We start from the raw sequence: 14,689 nt of genomic DNA, 5'->3' as shown, positions 1-14,689 counted from the left end.
CAGTAATTAATGCTGGTTTTGCAGATCAGTGTGCAATTAAGATTGAGGTACTAGAGGAAGGAAAACTGGGCAAGACCAGAGTATGAACAGTAAGTTCATAAATTCCTACCTGTCTGCAAACTGTGTAATTGTTCAGATACTGAACAATGCAGCATGAAGAAACAAGCTTTAGCATGTAGTTAAGAATCTGACTTTGTTCAGAACCTGCCCTTTATTTACAATATTTTTTTTTTTACATAAACAATAAATTACATGATTTTGCATAAATAAATAATTTTTAAAAATGCATTTCCAATCAATCAATAAACGTTCCCCTCCCCTGGTGGTCCTACAGCAGCATGACCCCCAGCTAAATCTGTCCTCTGGCCTTGCTTCTGCACTGATTTCAGCCCTGATAAACAAATCAAATCAAATCCCTCCCCTCTCTAATTGCTACATTCAGGTTTGGGACAAACCTTCACATTGAAGCAGTTTATTAAAAGCTTCAATCCTAAGGTCTTGAAGTCAGAAATGCAGGAGCAGAGGCTAAAAGCAAAGATGTCATAATCTGATAAAAGAACTGACCTGGCTAAATTACATCTCAGAGTCCACCAAGATCCCACAGGTACTTCATTCCTTGCAGACTGGAGGTCTCCAGTAATACTCCCCCAGTGTGTCAAAAAAGTTTCTAAAATTTAGTTTAAACAAATGAAAAACCAAAGCAACAATTCTATATTTTCTGTCTGAAGAGAAGGAGATGTTACCATTATTTACTGCACAGAATTCTGTGCCAACTAGGTTAGAACTGAAAACCTGAGTGCAAAGTTATTTGTTTAAAACAAAGGTGACAGGGTATAAAAATAGGCTGCTGTTTGCAAGGATCACAACAGCTTGGAAGAGGAAATAGAAACCCACATCCAAACAAAACTTTGAATGTTAAGGGGTTTTTTTTACCTAATTAAAAAGAAATATTTTTAAAAAGCTATACAAACCCTATTTTTTCTTTAAAATACACTGTTCATTGTAGGTGTTTCCCAGTAACCAGAGGCCACACTCACTAAGTAGCTCTGATATTCCTGGTTTAGAAAAACTCCTAAGCAGGAGATCATCTGACCAGCCCATAAATACATTGAATTTTTATAATCATTGGCTGAATTATTAGTCACATTTCTAGATTTGTTGGGAGCTACCATGTGCCTAAGACAGCACAGTCAGTATGTCTAAATACTCATCAAATTCCTGATCCAAAGTGTTTAAGTCATCCTGCTTGTTGCTTGCCTGCTAACAAACAAATTGTGCATGAAATATCATTGATGAAATAGCATTTTAAAATCATGGCCCTAGTCTGAAGCTTTCTCACAATAAATATACCTCTAAATTGTTTTTCATATAAAACTGAGCAGGTTATTAAGTGCTTTTAACAGCTTAATAGGTAAGTTATTTTCATATTTATTTTAAGGTAAAAAATTCAGAACAGACAGAGCTCTTCTTCTAATGTCTCTACTGCACAGTGTGCTTTTAAAATAGTGAGCAAACCAATCTCACTGATTGATTTTGCTGCACCAGAAATAGAAATTATGCACAGATTTTTTTTTCTTTACAATTTATATTTATACTCCTTTTCATGTCATGATTTTACCATAAACACCCATCCTGAAGTGCCTTCATGCCTGGAATCAAGTAAGGAATCACTGTGGAAAGTGGAAAAGTGGGAATCTCATGCCTTTGGAGCCAAGTCCTTCTCAGTGTTCAGAACCCTGCAGCCTGGGAATTTGGAACTTTCTGTGCTTTGTGGCACTGACCCCCAGGAGAACACTGCTTTTGACTTGGGGCCTTGGAGAAGGCTCCCAAAATTGAGTGATGGAGTTAAAATCACTGGTGGGGAGTTTGAATAGAAGTGTGTAAGGTGAAGGGTTTGGAATTTGGGGTTTTAGAATATAGTAATAGGTATAAAGCAAAGTGGAGGTTTAGGGCAGAGGTTTTTCTTTCTTCTTCACCTTCTTCTTCATGGGTACAGGTGGTGCTTTTGTGGTTGGATAAAAAATGCTGCACTGTGGGTCACAGCTGTTTGGTCATTGGGTCAAAAGTAAAGATAATTTAGGTGTTAGCTTTTAATTGGACAGTTTAAGTTTAAAAGACCTTGTAATGAGAGAGCTACATCATGATTTCACCATTTTAGCTGGATGTGCTGTAGCACTCACTGTATGGATAAGAATTAATAAACATCTGAGTCCTGATAATCCAATATCAGGAGGAATGAAAACAAACTGCGGTGCACTACGTTTTCTGTTCTCACCAGCACATTTTGTAGGTCACTGGTTGGCCAAAGAAACATAACACGCTGTTCCTTCACCCTTTCCCCCTTGCCCCCCTTGTTCAATTTGCAAACAGGTATCTCCTTCCAAGCCAAATCGTTTTAAGCACTGAACTTGTCAGAAGAAGAAGGTCATGAGCTGACTCACCAGCAGGCTGGGCTCACCCAGAGCCTGGGCAGGCAGCAGGGCACGAAAGTGAGAAATGCCAGGTACAGAGATACTCACCACCAAACAGCTGTGTGTGTGTGTTCTCCAGGCTTCCTGTGATTTATGGAGTAATAAACACATGATGCCAGGCCAAAATGTCCTGGGCCTGCTCTGCCAGTGTTTGTGAGCGTGGTTGTGTGTGCATCTCCTGCAGCCTGTGCACAGAGGGAGCTCTCCAATGGACCACAGGGGCTCATCTCCCTGGTGTGAGGCACAGACACACAGCAGGTGCCCTGGAGAAGCTGACCTGCTGCTAAAAGTGAGTTCAGAGCTTCACTGCCAGTCAGAGGCACAGCTGCTGAAAAGAGTCTAAGCCCTTATGTAAACAATTTGTGTTCCAAGCATTCGAAGTACAGAAAAGCTGTTCTTTGCAGTGACTATTTGGCACCACCAGCTGGATGCTCTAAGGAACTAAGATCCAGATTTTTTTTGTCCTGCTCAAAACTGGAAACAGCAGCAGCATGATCCTGTGTTTCATAGCTCTATACTTTATTTTCCCTTGTTGGTAATGTGTAAATACCTGGTCCCTTCTGCACAGGAGGGGCACCCTGCAAGAAACAGGAAAAGGTTATGCTCAGGCCCTGCAAGAACAGAGGAAAACTGTTAGAAATCAACATATCAGCTCACAGGGTTTTTTACAAAGGCCAGATTTGTACTTTGCTAATATCACAAGAGCTCATATTTAATTCCCTAGGTGTAATGCTGAGGTGAGCACAGCAGGAGCAAAGCACAGCACTCCATTTCTTTCGGCAGGATGGACCAGAGGTGTGTGGGCTGAGGGATGCACAGCCTCAGCCCTCAGTGCAGAGCACACTAACACATCAGCAGTGCTCTGCTGCCCTTGTCCCTCTGCCATGGGAGGACATGAAAAGGAAATAAAAGTGACCTCCAGCTGATCCAGAGCATGTGTGGGGGTGGCAGGAGATTGCACCTCTGCTCCCAGTGCTGGAGGCAAAACTCCTGCCCACAAATGTCCATTTGGGGCTGGGTCCTCCTCTCTGCTTGCAGGGTGAATGGTTCTGCTGCAGGCACAGCCAGGGAGGGGAGCAGAGCATGAGGCAGCCAGAGTGGGAACCCTGCAGCCTGAGAGTTCTGAACTTTCTGCTATTGGACACTGACCCCACTGCTTTTGACCTGAGGCTTCCAAAATTGAGTGATGGAGTTGGGATCACTGGTGTGGAGTTGGTAGAAGTGTGTAATATCACATGGTGAAGGGTTTGGAATTTGGGGTTTTAGAGTACAGTAATAGGTATGGGACAAAATGGAGGTTCTGGGGAGTTGTCCCTGTCTTTTTCTTCCTTCTTCTTCTCAGTTTCAGGCAGTAGATTTTGGTTGGATAGAAAGCACTGCAGTGCAGGTCACAGATGTTTGGTCATTGGGTCAAAAGTGTAAATAATATAATTGTTAGCTTTTAATTGGATAGTTAGGCCTTAAAATACCTTGTAACCAGCAAGATCCAGCTCCATTTTTTCACTTTTAGCTTGTCAGCTAGAGGTGCTGCAGCACTCACTGTACTATAGATAAGAACTACTAAACAACTGAGTCCAAACACAAAAATCCATCTCTTGTGCCTCAATCCTGACTGTGAGAGAAGGCAGAGGAAAAAGAAGCTGGCCACTAATAACCAATTTTTATGTCCAGGGAGCTGGAAGTGCCCATCCCTCCTGCCAGGTGTGGACCTGGAGCTCCCAAATGATTTCCCTGCTGGAATGAGCTGTGAGCAGGCACACACTCAGTGCAGCCCTCAGAACCAGGTCAAGTGGCACAGTGGCAGGGGCTGGGGATGGAAAAGGCTTGGGGAGGCTGAGTCAGCCAGCAGGAGCAATGATTAACTTGGGGCTCTCTGCTTTGGGCATTCAGATCATGCAGAATTGTGGGGTTAGTGCAGTGCCAGCCAGCCTCGTGTCTGGGCTCTTCCCTCACCAAGGAGAGAGAACCAGCCAGCAGAGGGAAAGGTGAAAGCTGAAAATGCACCAGAGGCTGCAAACAAATAAACCATCAAATTTGGCACCAGTGGGGCCCAGGGCTGGAATGGCAGGAATGCTGCAGGTGAGGATTGGAGTGCCCTGGCACAGCTACCCAGGAAAACAAGCCTGGAACCTGCCTGCAGCTGGGGACAGAAACCCCCTGTCCCACAGCACAGCCTCCAGACCTGCAGTTTGGAACAGCATCCTGGGGACTGGAAACCCTTGGGGGAGATTTCACTGGAAACCCTGTGGGGGAGATTTTACTGAGAAGGAGAAATGTGCCTGCACAGGACAAGGCAGCTGAATAAGAAAGAAATATGTCCTCATAAATGTGTTTGTAGGGGAAGGATGTTACCTGTTCTTGGGAATACATGTGTGTGTAACAGCAGGTATGTTCTGTGTGTGACAGGATCAGCATGAAGGGATGTGGCAAGAGAGATAAGGACATTTTACAACTCCAGCCACTGAGGGACTGCATGGCTTGCTCCAGAAAACCTTCTCAGTTTCTGCCTGGAGTGTGCTGCTGGATTTGGGGCAGAAGTTCCCAGCCTGGATGGGATGATGGAGGAGCTGAAGCCTTGCTGACAGATATCAGCAACAGGCATCTGATTAGCTGGATGCCATTATTCAGCCAATAACTTTTCCATTATTCAGCTTCAATAACTATTACACCACTGCAGGCACTAATCCCTTCTGAGGAAGGCAGAAGGAAGCAGTAATTGTGTGACCATTACATGAGCACTGTATTGCTTTGGGACTGAATGTACTGCAGCTTTTGCTGTGCTCCATTCCTGCATGAAATATTCCTCACTAAGCCCTAACCCTATTAATGTCAAAACTCCTACTGATTTTAGTGGGTCTAGGAAAAAACCTTTTTGTGCCCCCCCCATCAGATAATAATGACTCCCTCAAAAGGGAGAGAGTAGGAATTTTGTAGCCATGTTTCACATGAGGATAATACTGTATTTCCATCTTTTCACATTAATTTATCTTGAAGACAGTAACAAGTACAAACATGCCAGCTCTCAAACTGTAACAAACTCCTTCTTCTTATGTAAAATATAAGCATTAATTGTGGGGAGGGTATGTCAAACATTTCAGTGTTTTTAATTTCTTTTAAAACTGATTCAGAAAATTTCTGTATAAACCATCAGATATGTTTTTGTGGGTTTTAGGGATAATGAACCCTGAGAAAAGAAGAGCAGTCTACAATGGAAAGCCCATATTAACTATTGTACGTGGTTTTGGAGCACCCATGGAAAGTTGGGAATGATTTTACAGACAGCAGGAGGCTCCCAATTTCGTTTTCCTTGAGGAAAATCAAGTGGAGCTGAAGCAGAGAGCAGGCAGAGTCCCGGTGTGTCCTCACCCCACTAGATGGGGACATTTCCATGGGACACTGCTGGCAGGGCTCAGCCTGCTCCAGCACAGCTCATTCACCTCTCACACCCCCCACTTTTGGGCAGCATTTGCCTTAATTTGTCACAAATACTGATCCAGGGCAGTAACAGGCAGTCTGGGGCAGGATTGCTGCTAAAAAGCAGCCAATCCAAATAACTTTTAACATGAGACCAGATGAGCACGTGCCTGTGCACACATAGATTTATTCAAGAGCCTGAATGGAGTGAAAACTGCACTGCTCCTTAGCTGGAGTAAGTTCTGTTTGAAAGTTAGGCAGCTCAGACATGCAAGACTTCGGGCACAGCCTAGCTTTTCAGTGGCTTCCTGGTTTTTGTTAAAACAAGATTTAAACTCGGTTCAAAATCAGAAACTTTCATTTTGTGTATGTGTAAAATCCTTTTCTGCAGCCCAGTGTTTCTCAGCCTGTGAGAATCTGGTCTCTGTGCAATGGAAACAGGCCTACTGGGCTAGTCACTTATTCTGATAATAAGAAACTACAGAAATGTTGGGTTTTATGAGCTCCTTTTTTCTTTACAGGTGCTAGGATATGAAATGTGAAATATGCCTTATTTTCACCCTGTGTTGCACAGGTCTGGAGCCCCCTGGCTTCCCCCTCGTGTCAGGCAGCTCTAGAGAGTGATGAGGTCTCCCCTCACTCCTTTTTGGCCAGGCTGAACACACACAGTCACGATTTTAAAAGATTTCTGCCTTCTTTCACCAGTATTTCATCTGTGCTCTCTCTGCCCCTCTGTGTTCCTGGTGTGTCATACCCAACATACCTGAAGAACAAACTGTTTGCTGTTTCTTGAAGTCACTCAAAATAACCTTTCTTCCTGTGAGCCTCAGGGAAGCCAGGTCCTACCTGAGCTGCACAGGTCCTGCAGGAGCTCACACACTCCACAGCACAGAGCAGATTCCAGAGACCTGGGCAGTCACCACAAACACCAGGGAGCTGAATCACTGCAGAAATGCCATCTGCCTTCACTGTTTATTCCCTAAATGCCATCTCTGCTAACTCTTTACTCCCCAGATGTTATCTCTGTGGCTATTTATTATTCCCTCTCAGCAGAAGCTGGGTAAGAGCACAGGAGCCCACACCTCACTATCAGCAGGGACACACTGCTCTGGGTTTTGGGTCTCACCTCTTTTCCATCTCACTGACAGCTGTGGATTTTTGCCAGCTGCCGGGAGCTCTTGGCTGGCATTTGAGAAAGAACTCAGCTGGTGACTGGGGAAAGTGTGCAGGGATGATCCACCAGAGCAAATTAACTCCTAGGTCCCTGCTGCATTGCTGTGACACCACGAGCTCTTCTTTTAGAGTCAGGTGCAACCCAGATTCTCTGAAGCACTTTCTTCTGTCCCCCTCTTAATTTGTTTAGTCAGAAGAATAATTGTTTTTTCAGAAGTATTTCAAGTGGCAAATTGCAGGCATGCCTTAAGATAGAATATGTATACAAACCCCCAGCCTACAGCCCCATCTCCTTGCTTGTACACAGCCCCAGCAGGAAAACTGACAATGCATCCACAGCCTGCACTTTTTCTGAAATAAATCATCAGTCAGTAATCAATGCAAGTTTAATTCTGGACAACTTGCCAGCACCAGTGGTATAACCCAGTGGAACTGCCAGAAATCACTGCCCAAGATGAGTTGGATAAAATCCTTATTGCAAAGCAAGGTGCTCTCTGTAACATCACATTTACAGAGAAGTGTTTGCCCAGTCTCTTTGTTTTTATCACAAATTGCTGCTGCAAATTCTTCAAACTGTAGCATCCCATTCACTAAAACAGCAAGTGCTGTGGGGAGCACCTTATGTCTCAGCTGGAGTGTACACCACTGGAATAAACAGCTCTGTTTTAAAGGCTTTTCTCAGTACTTCCATGTTCAGAGCTGAAATAGAGTAGTGCACATCAGCTGAGAGCCAGCCCAAAGCAGAACACGAATTACAGACAGGAGTAAAGGCAGTCACTTGTAATGGGTCACTTCTAACACTGGTATTTACAAAAAAAAATCAAAAAAATAAAATAAAAATTGCTCGCTAGAAAATGCTTTTGTTTCAGCTTCGTTGTGTTCCACACTGCAAGCATGACCTGCCCTTATCCCCTGATGCAAATGCTACCAGTGCCATGGCTTGTGTTGTTTACAGCAAGTCCCATTCTCACAGCTCCTTATCACACAGGCACATCTTTATCCTTCCACATATTCCCACCACGGGAGAGAGGGCAGCACATTTAATCCAAGTGCTCAGAGCCTGCAGCTGTTTGGAATGTCATTTAAAAGCCATTCTCACCAGCTGAGCAGCTGTAGTGACCAATGGCATCAGGCCCAGCACTGAGCTCAGGGTGGGGCATGGGTCAGCCTGCAGCCCGACCCTCCCACCTGAATTATCCCAGAGCCCAGAGGGAGGCTGTGACTGGCATGGAGAAAGAAAAATCAGAATGGATCCAACATTACAGTGCTGCAAAGGCAGATAACTCAGGGTGAAACCCTTCTTTGTCCATGACTGACCCAGTGCATGTAGCAAATAAATACAAATAAATAATATATATTTTATATAATATATAATATATAAAATATATATAATATATAGTATATAATATATAAAATATATAATATATATAATATATATCCTTTTGTTCTGATAAGGAGAAAACAGAAACTTCTGGCTGCAGCATTGACTTTTTTACTCAATTATTTCCGTAGCAAGATGCATTTTCATGGCACAGATAGAACAGAATTGTCAGGTGATATTGATTCCAAAACCCAAATAAAATTTATTCAGAGGCCCAGAAAGAGGCTCAAAGATGCTGAAATAAAGCTGTTGGAAGGCTAACATACCTCCAAAGGCCAGGGAAGTCACGCTATTCTAAAATGGAAAGTTCAAAACTCCCAAACTTCTAAATTCCAACATCTCCCTAGGTGAAGAGAATGGGTTTTGTGTCACTGGGCAAACCCTGAGTGCCATGGGCCCCTCCTTGCACTTGTGTCACACTGCTCTGAGCCCTGATCTCATCCCCAGGGCTGCTTTTGCTGCAGGCTCACAGCTCTGTTGGTTCACTGGTTTGTTTTGAAGTGTGGCTGTGTTTGAATCACTGACTGCCTGGCTGCTATGTCACACACACCATGTTTCCTCAGTTCCCCCAGATCCTCTCTCTTCTGAAAAAATGGTGATTTCTTTTAGCCCTGTCTTCATTTTGGGCAAATCCTGGGTGTTTCTTCCTCTCTTGAACAAGCCCATAATAAAGTGGCCATTGTTAATGCTTTGGAGATGTTCTTGATGAATTTTCTTCTCTGATTAATTGCCTTCTCTCCACAATTTGTACTTCTCCTCCCAGTTATTCCCTACAGCTGATGCACATCCTGCCTTTCAGCAGGCATTGTGATTCTGTTGCTTTTTCTTTGTTTAAAGCTCAGTCACATCATCAGCCTTTCTTTTATTCTTTCTGACAGCCTGCTTCTAGTGACAAATCTGGTGGCACCATGCATCCCTCGTTTATTTTCACTTTTTTGCAGCAATTCTTGTTGCCCACAGTCCTCCAGCACACTTCACCCAGCACATTTTATCTCTCCTTTGTGAAGGCAGGGTCTCCCAGGTTTTGTTTTGCGTGGGGCTGGCAGCCCCTGTTCCTTCACTGTGACCACAAAAATTCACTCCACTTCACTCTGGCCCACTTGTATTTCAAATAACTGGTTTTAATTTTCATAGATCCTTCCTGATTCCTAAACACAGGATTCAGGCCTCTATCAAAAGTGGAATCTTCCCTTGTATTTGATTTTTTAGAAAATCAGGATGCTTTTGAAAACCTTTCACTGCAGATGGTTCAGTCTCATTTCTGTTATTTTAGTAGATTTATGGTTTTTTTGTATAAACAATAAAAATTTTGTGTCAGAAACTACAAAGGATACCACAGTCCATTGTTTTCAATTTAAAAAAAATCCTCAATTTTAAAGAAAAATGCTTAAAAATTGTGCATAACAAAGTTGTGTCAAAGAAGAACAACAGTTCCAATAGGTTGCAGACCATGTGAACTTACAGGGGGATGTGCCTCAGGGCTGGTTTTTTTGCAGATGGTATTCTGTATGGATTATGAACTTTGCCCTCCATATTTCAATAGGAACTTATGTAAGCATCTTGCCAGGAAAATTTAAAAAAAAAAAAGAAAAGGGTGGAAAAAGGCAGCCAAATGAAGTGGTAAAGTAAAAAACCATACGAACGAAAAAACAAAGGGTTGTATAATGATTGACAAACTCAAGGAAGTGGAGGTGGAGGGGGCAGGAAGATTTCCTTAAAGAAATGCATTTCTTTGTTGTGAACCATCCAGAACAAAGCTTTTCCCCTGCACTTTGGCAGAAGTGCCAGCTGGACACCGGGGTGGCCGTGACTTTGGGCTGGCTCCTGCAGCTCTGAGCAGGCTGAGCTGAGAGCACTGCCTGAGCTGGCCTGAGCACAGGGATTAGAGCATCTCTGATTTATGGATTTTAAACGTCTCATCTTTCCAGTGAGGGATTCCTGTGTTTTTTGTAGCCTGGGGAAGCAGCCAGCCGTGACTGGCTAACCTTTATTGTGGGATTTCTGTTCTCTTTCATGTCAGACACAAACTTACTCACCATAACAACCACTAAAAACTGAGTGGCATGAAACAGGAAAAATAAAAAAAAGGCAGCAATACCCATCCCTGAAGGAATACTGGTTCAAGCCAGCTTCAATTCCATGATGGGAAGATGTACAAAATACCATAATTCAGAATGGCAGGCAATTCTAAACTGGAAATATTCCTCTTACATGGGTATAAGTAATGGCAAATCTGCTGAAACCTGTGAAAGGGCAATGCCTGATTTTGGCTTGGGTTCTGTTCTGACCTCTGTGAAAGAACAGTGTGATGTTAGATACACACGGGATGAAATATGTTCAAAACATCCAAAACAGCAAATGGGAAATCAGAGTATAGGAATGACTTTTTCACAAGGTTTTATCACTTTGTTTGCATTTTTCTTTATTTTGAAAGGACAATGATATTAAACTAAGCAAGAGAATTTGAATAACAAAGCTCACAGTGTGTTAATTAAAAAGATCTATTTCTTTAGGTCTTGGTGAGTTACAACTTATGTTTCCAATGATTTGCTATATAATTTTGAATTCCTCCTGACTTCATTAATGTTTATGATGTTGCTAAACACCAGGAGGTGCAGCTTCTGTATTTCTCTCCCAGTTTTCCCAACCACAAAGTCCTCAAAGCATGAAATACTAGCACAGTCCCCACGAGGGTGTTTGCCAGTGGACACTCTCCCCCCTCTCCAGGAAAAACACGAGCACACTTCTGCAAAAAGAATTAACATTTTCATTCATCAGGCAGTCTTGTACTTCCTGGGAAGCTGGAAAAAGTGGAGGAGTTTTAAAGTGTGAAGTGATTGCATAACATAATCCCAGAACTTTTGTAAAGGGAAAAGATCTTTAAGGTCATTTAGAGTCCACTAAATCACATCTCCAGGTGCCACATCCCCACATCTGAGTGCACATGGACAATTTATTTGAGAAGCAAAAAGATTCTTGCCCATGGATTTGTGCATTACAAGTAAAAATAAATTAATATTTTCTCACTGTTTTCAAGGCCTTGCTGCCACACTACAATATTTTTAAATGGAGGTGTTTTTAAATGGTGGTGTTTTGTATTATTTAATTGGTGGTTTGTTTGAAGTTTCTTTTGTTGTTGTTTTTATTTAGAGTTAGGATTTAAAAATATGTGAAGGAAACTGTGTTTGGGTTTGGTTGTTTAATAAATTTATATGAAGTATAGAAAGTTTAGTAACACTTCTAGCCATTAGCTAGAAGTGAGCAAAATCAAGAGTGATTTAGTTAGTTATAAGGTTTTTTAAAGCTAAATAGTTTAATAGAGAAATGCTAATTAAGTTATTCATAATTGTAATTTAATAATTTTTTGTGATTTTTGGTGTAGCACTAATTGTTTAATTAGAAATTATTATTTGAAACTATGAAGAAGAAGGAGGAAAAATACTGAAAGAGATACCACTTAAAATTTTTCACTTTGTTTCATATTTATTATTATATTATAAAAACTTTAAATGTAAAGCTTTTTGCTATGTGAAATGATACACTTTTATTTAACTTCACACTTGTGACTTTGACTTTATTATTCAAATTTGGAAGCCTTTTTCAAGGCTTCAGGTCAAATGCAAGGCACAGTGAGGAAAAAGCCCTGGGGATTTGTTAGGTGTTCACCAGTTAAAACCTGGAGTACCTTGACAGGAAAAAACAGCCCACAAAGCAATAAAAATGAGGTCAAAGTATGTTCCCAGTTCAGATGTACAGCTGCTGCCTAGCTGAATAAGGAGCCCTTCAAAGTGAGCAATATTTGTATTTCTGTTTTTCCTGAGTAAAGTGCAGCTGCCACACGAGGGCTGTGTGTGAGGAAACTGTCAAAGGCACTCTGTGCTGGCAGGTCAGTGGTTAATGACAGATAATAATCCAACTGCTGGAAAATTTTACTCTGCTCTTGTCCCAGCATTTACAAGTTTCCACGCTGCAAAGCCTTGTGTGAGTAGAAAAGCATTCTCACAACATCTTATTGTACTTTTTTTTCTGCAGCTGACTGACTGACTGATTGTCCACAGTAAAATTGTTGGAGAGGGAAGAGAACTATTAATTAAATTGGTAAATGGACGTGCACAAAACCAGATGTTTGACAAACAGAAAGCAGAATGTAATATACTGTGTCTGAATGAACAAACAGTGTGTGGGAAAAAAAGAAACCCAAGATGTACAGCTCCCTACCCTGCTGCTCTCAGGAACGTGGTCTTTTGTCTCCAGGCTCATCCAAGCAGAAGGTGATTTCCATTCTCCAGAAGCACTGATCCAGATGATGCCTTTGACAAGAGTGCATTCCCCATGGCAGGGAATGGTTTTGCCTCAAATCCACCTCCAGGGGCTTGTATTGACACTGATCTAAGTCTTACAAATCCCTTTTTTGTAATGGTGGTGAAATGTGCTTTTTCTAGCTATGTGTGTATACATCCTAAATGATTCTGTCTCATTATGTTCTTTCTAAATTAATAAATTAAGGCCTAAGAATAAATTCTAGCTCAGCAAAAAGATCATGTGTGGTTTTGTGTGTTTTTTGTGCTATATGTGTGGTAGTTTTCCTCAAAAAAAGTCAGGTCTCTGGGCTGCACCTTACCTGTAAAAACTTATTATAGTCTGAACCATATTGTCTGACATCCTTCACCTAACATCATTTTGGACAAGGCTTTGCCCCAGTTCAACATAAGAACCTACTATTCACTGTTTGCTTTTATACAGAAGCAGTATTTTCAATAAACATGACTTTTTTCCCACTGTAAAAAAACAGGAGAGAGAGCCTGATTACAAGGGTTCCTTTATATGAAATACAGATGAGTTTGGCTTGGTTTTTGGTTTTTTTTACTATTTTTTTAATTGGAGAGGTTGTTTTTGTTGCTTTAATAATACAAGATAAAAACAGTAGAACAAATGACTCCTCCTGATCCTCAGTTGTTCTGTTTAGAGTGCAAGTCCCTCTGGAATTCATGGGAATTTGAGGCCTAGATTCACAAAGACATTACAAAGAAGTATCTAACTTCTAGGCTATTTCCTTGGAGTGACCTTTGGGAATTTGGGCCTCAGGCATTTTTTAATGTCTTCATTGTAGCTGATACAACATTCAGGTGCTGCTGAAAACTGAGTTAGAATTCTAGATGTTACCCAAGTAACATTGTCAATATTACTAAGCTGATTCGAGGATAAACTGGAAACCTAACCACAAAGGCAGAGGTGGAAAAGGGAATATCTTGTCTAAATATTCCTCTGACAATATAGTTTCATACTGGCCACTCTTCCTGCAATGTGATGGAACACAGCTGAACTCTCAGTAGATCCCTGATAATTGCTAACATTCCTCATTCCTTACATTGTGAGGTCCAGGAGGTTTGCATCTAAAAAACAAGAAAAGTCAAACATTTGTACTACCAAGCTAAGATTCATGGTGTGTCCAGGACAAAACCCTGTGTGGTTTTGAGCAGAAGCATGATGGGTTCATCTGGGAGGCTGAGGAAAGGATTCCTGCTGCATTTCTGCTGGTGTTTGTGCTGTGATTACTGTCATAACGCACTGGCAGGAACTTTCCAGGACTTTAATAGTTTACCCACCAGTGCCTCTCACCAAAATGAAGTGGGACTTACAGGACAGTTCTATCCTGGCACAACATGCTGGAGCTGTGAGCTGACTGCAGCAGAAATCTCCGTGCAATTCTTGGGGTACAGCACGAGGAAGAAAAACGATGTGGAAACTGGGGAAGACACGCTCAGATGCAAAACGATGATGTTGCCTGACTATTTTTTGGAAAACAATTGAAGGGACTCAGTCAGAGCGGGGAGCAGAGCCAGACGCAGGTCATGTCACCCCTCTGAGCCGAGAGCATCTTTTGGGAGCCTGGAAAGCAAAGCCTTGAACCAGGGTTTTGGGTCTGAACGGGAAACTCTGCTCCTATCCTTCAGCATCACCCCGCGCCTCTCAGCATCCTCCTCCTCACAGGGCGGGGGCTGCGGCTCCGGGCATCGCTGCGGGCATCGCTGCGGGCATCGCTGCGGGCATCGCTCCGAGGATCGCTCTGAGCATCGCTCCGGGCATCGCTCCGGTCCTGCTCCGAGGATCACTCTGGGCATCGTTCCGGGCATCGCTCCGGGCATCGCTCAAGTCCTGCTCCAAGGATCGTTCCGGGCATCGCTCCGGTCCTGCTTCGGTCCCGCTCCGGGCATTGCTCCAGTCCCACTCCGAGCATCGCTCCGGTCCT

The sequence above is a fragment of the Catharus ustulatus genome, chromosome 6, assembly GCF_009819885.2.
Source record: "Catharus ustulatus isolate bCatUst1 chromosome 6, bCatUst1.pri.v2, whole genome shotgun sequence".
Classification (NCBI taxonomy): domain Eukaryota; kingdom Metazoa; phylum Chordata; class Aves; order Passeriformes; family Turdidae; genus Catharus; species Catharus ustulatus.
Note: the sequence above shows the minus strand (reverse complement) of the source record.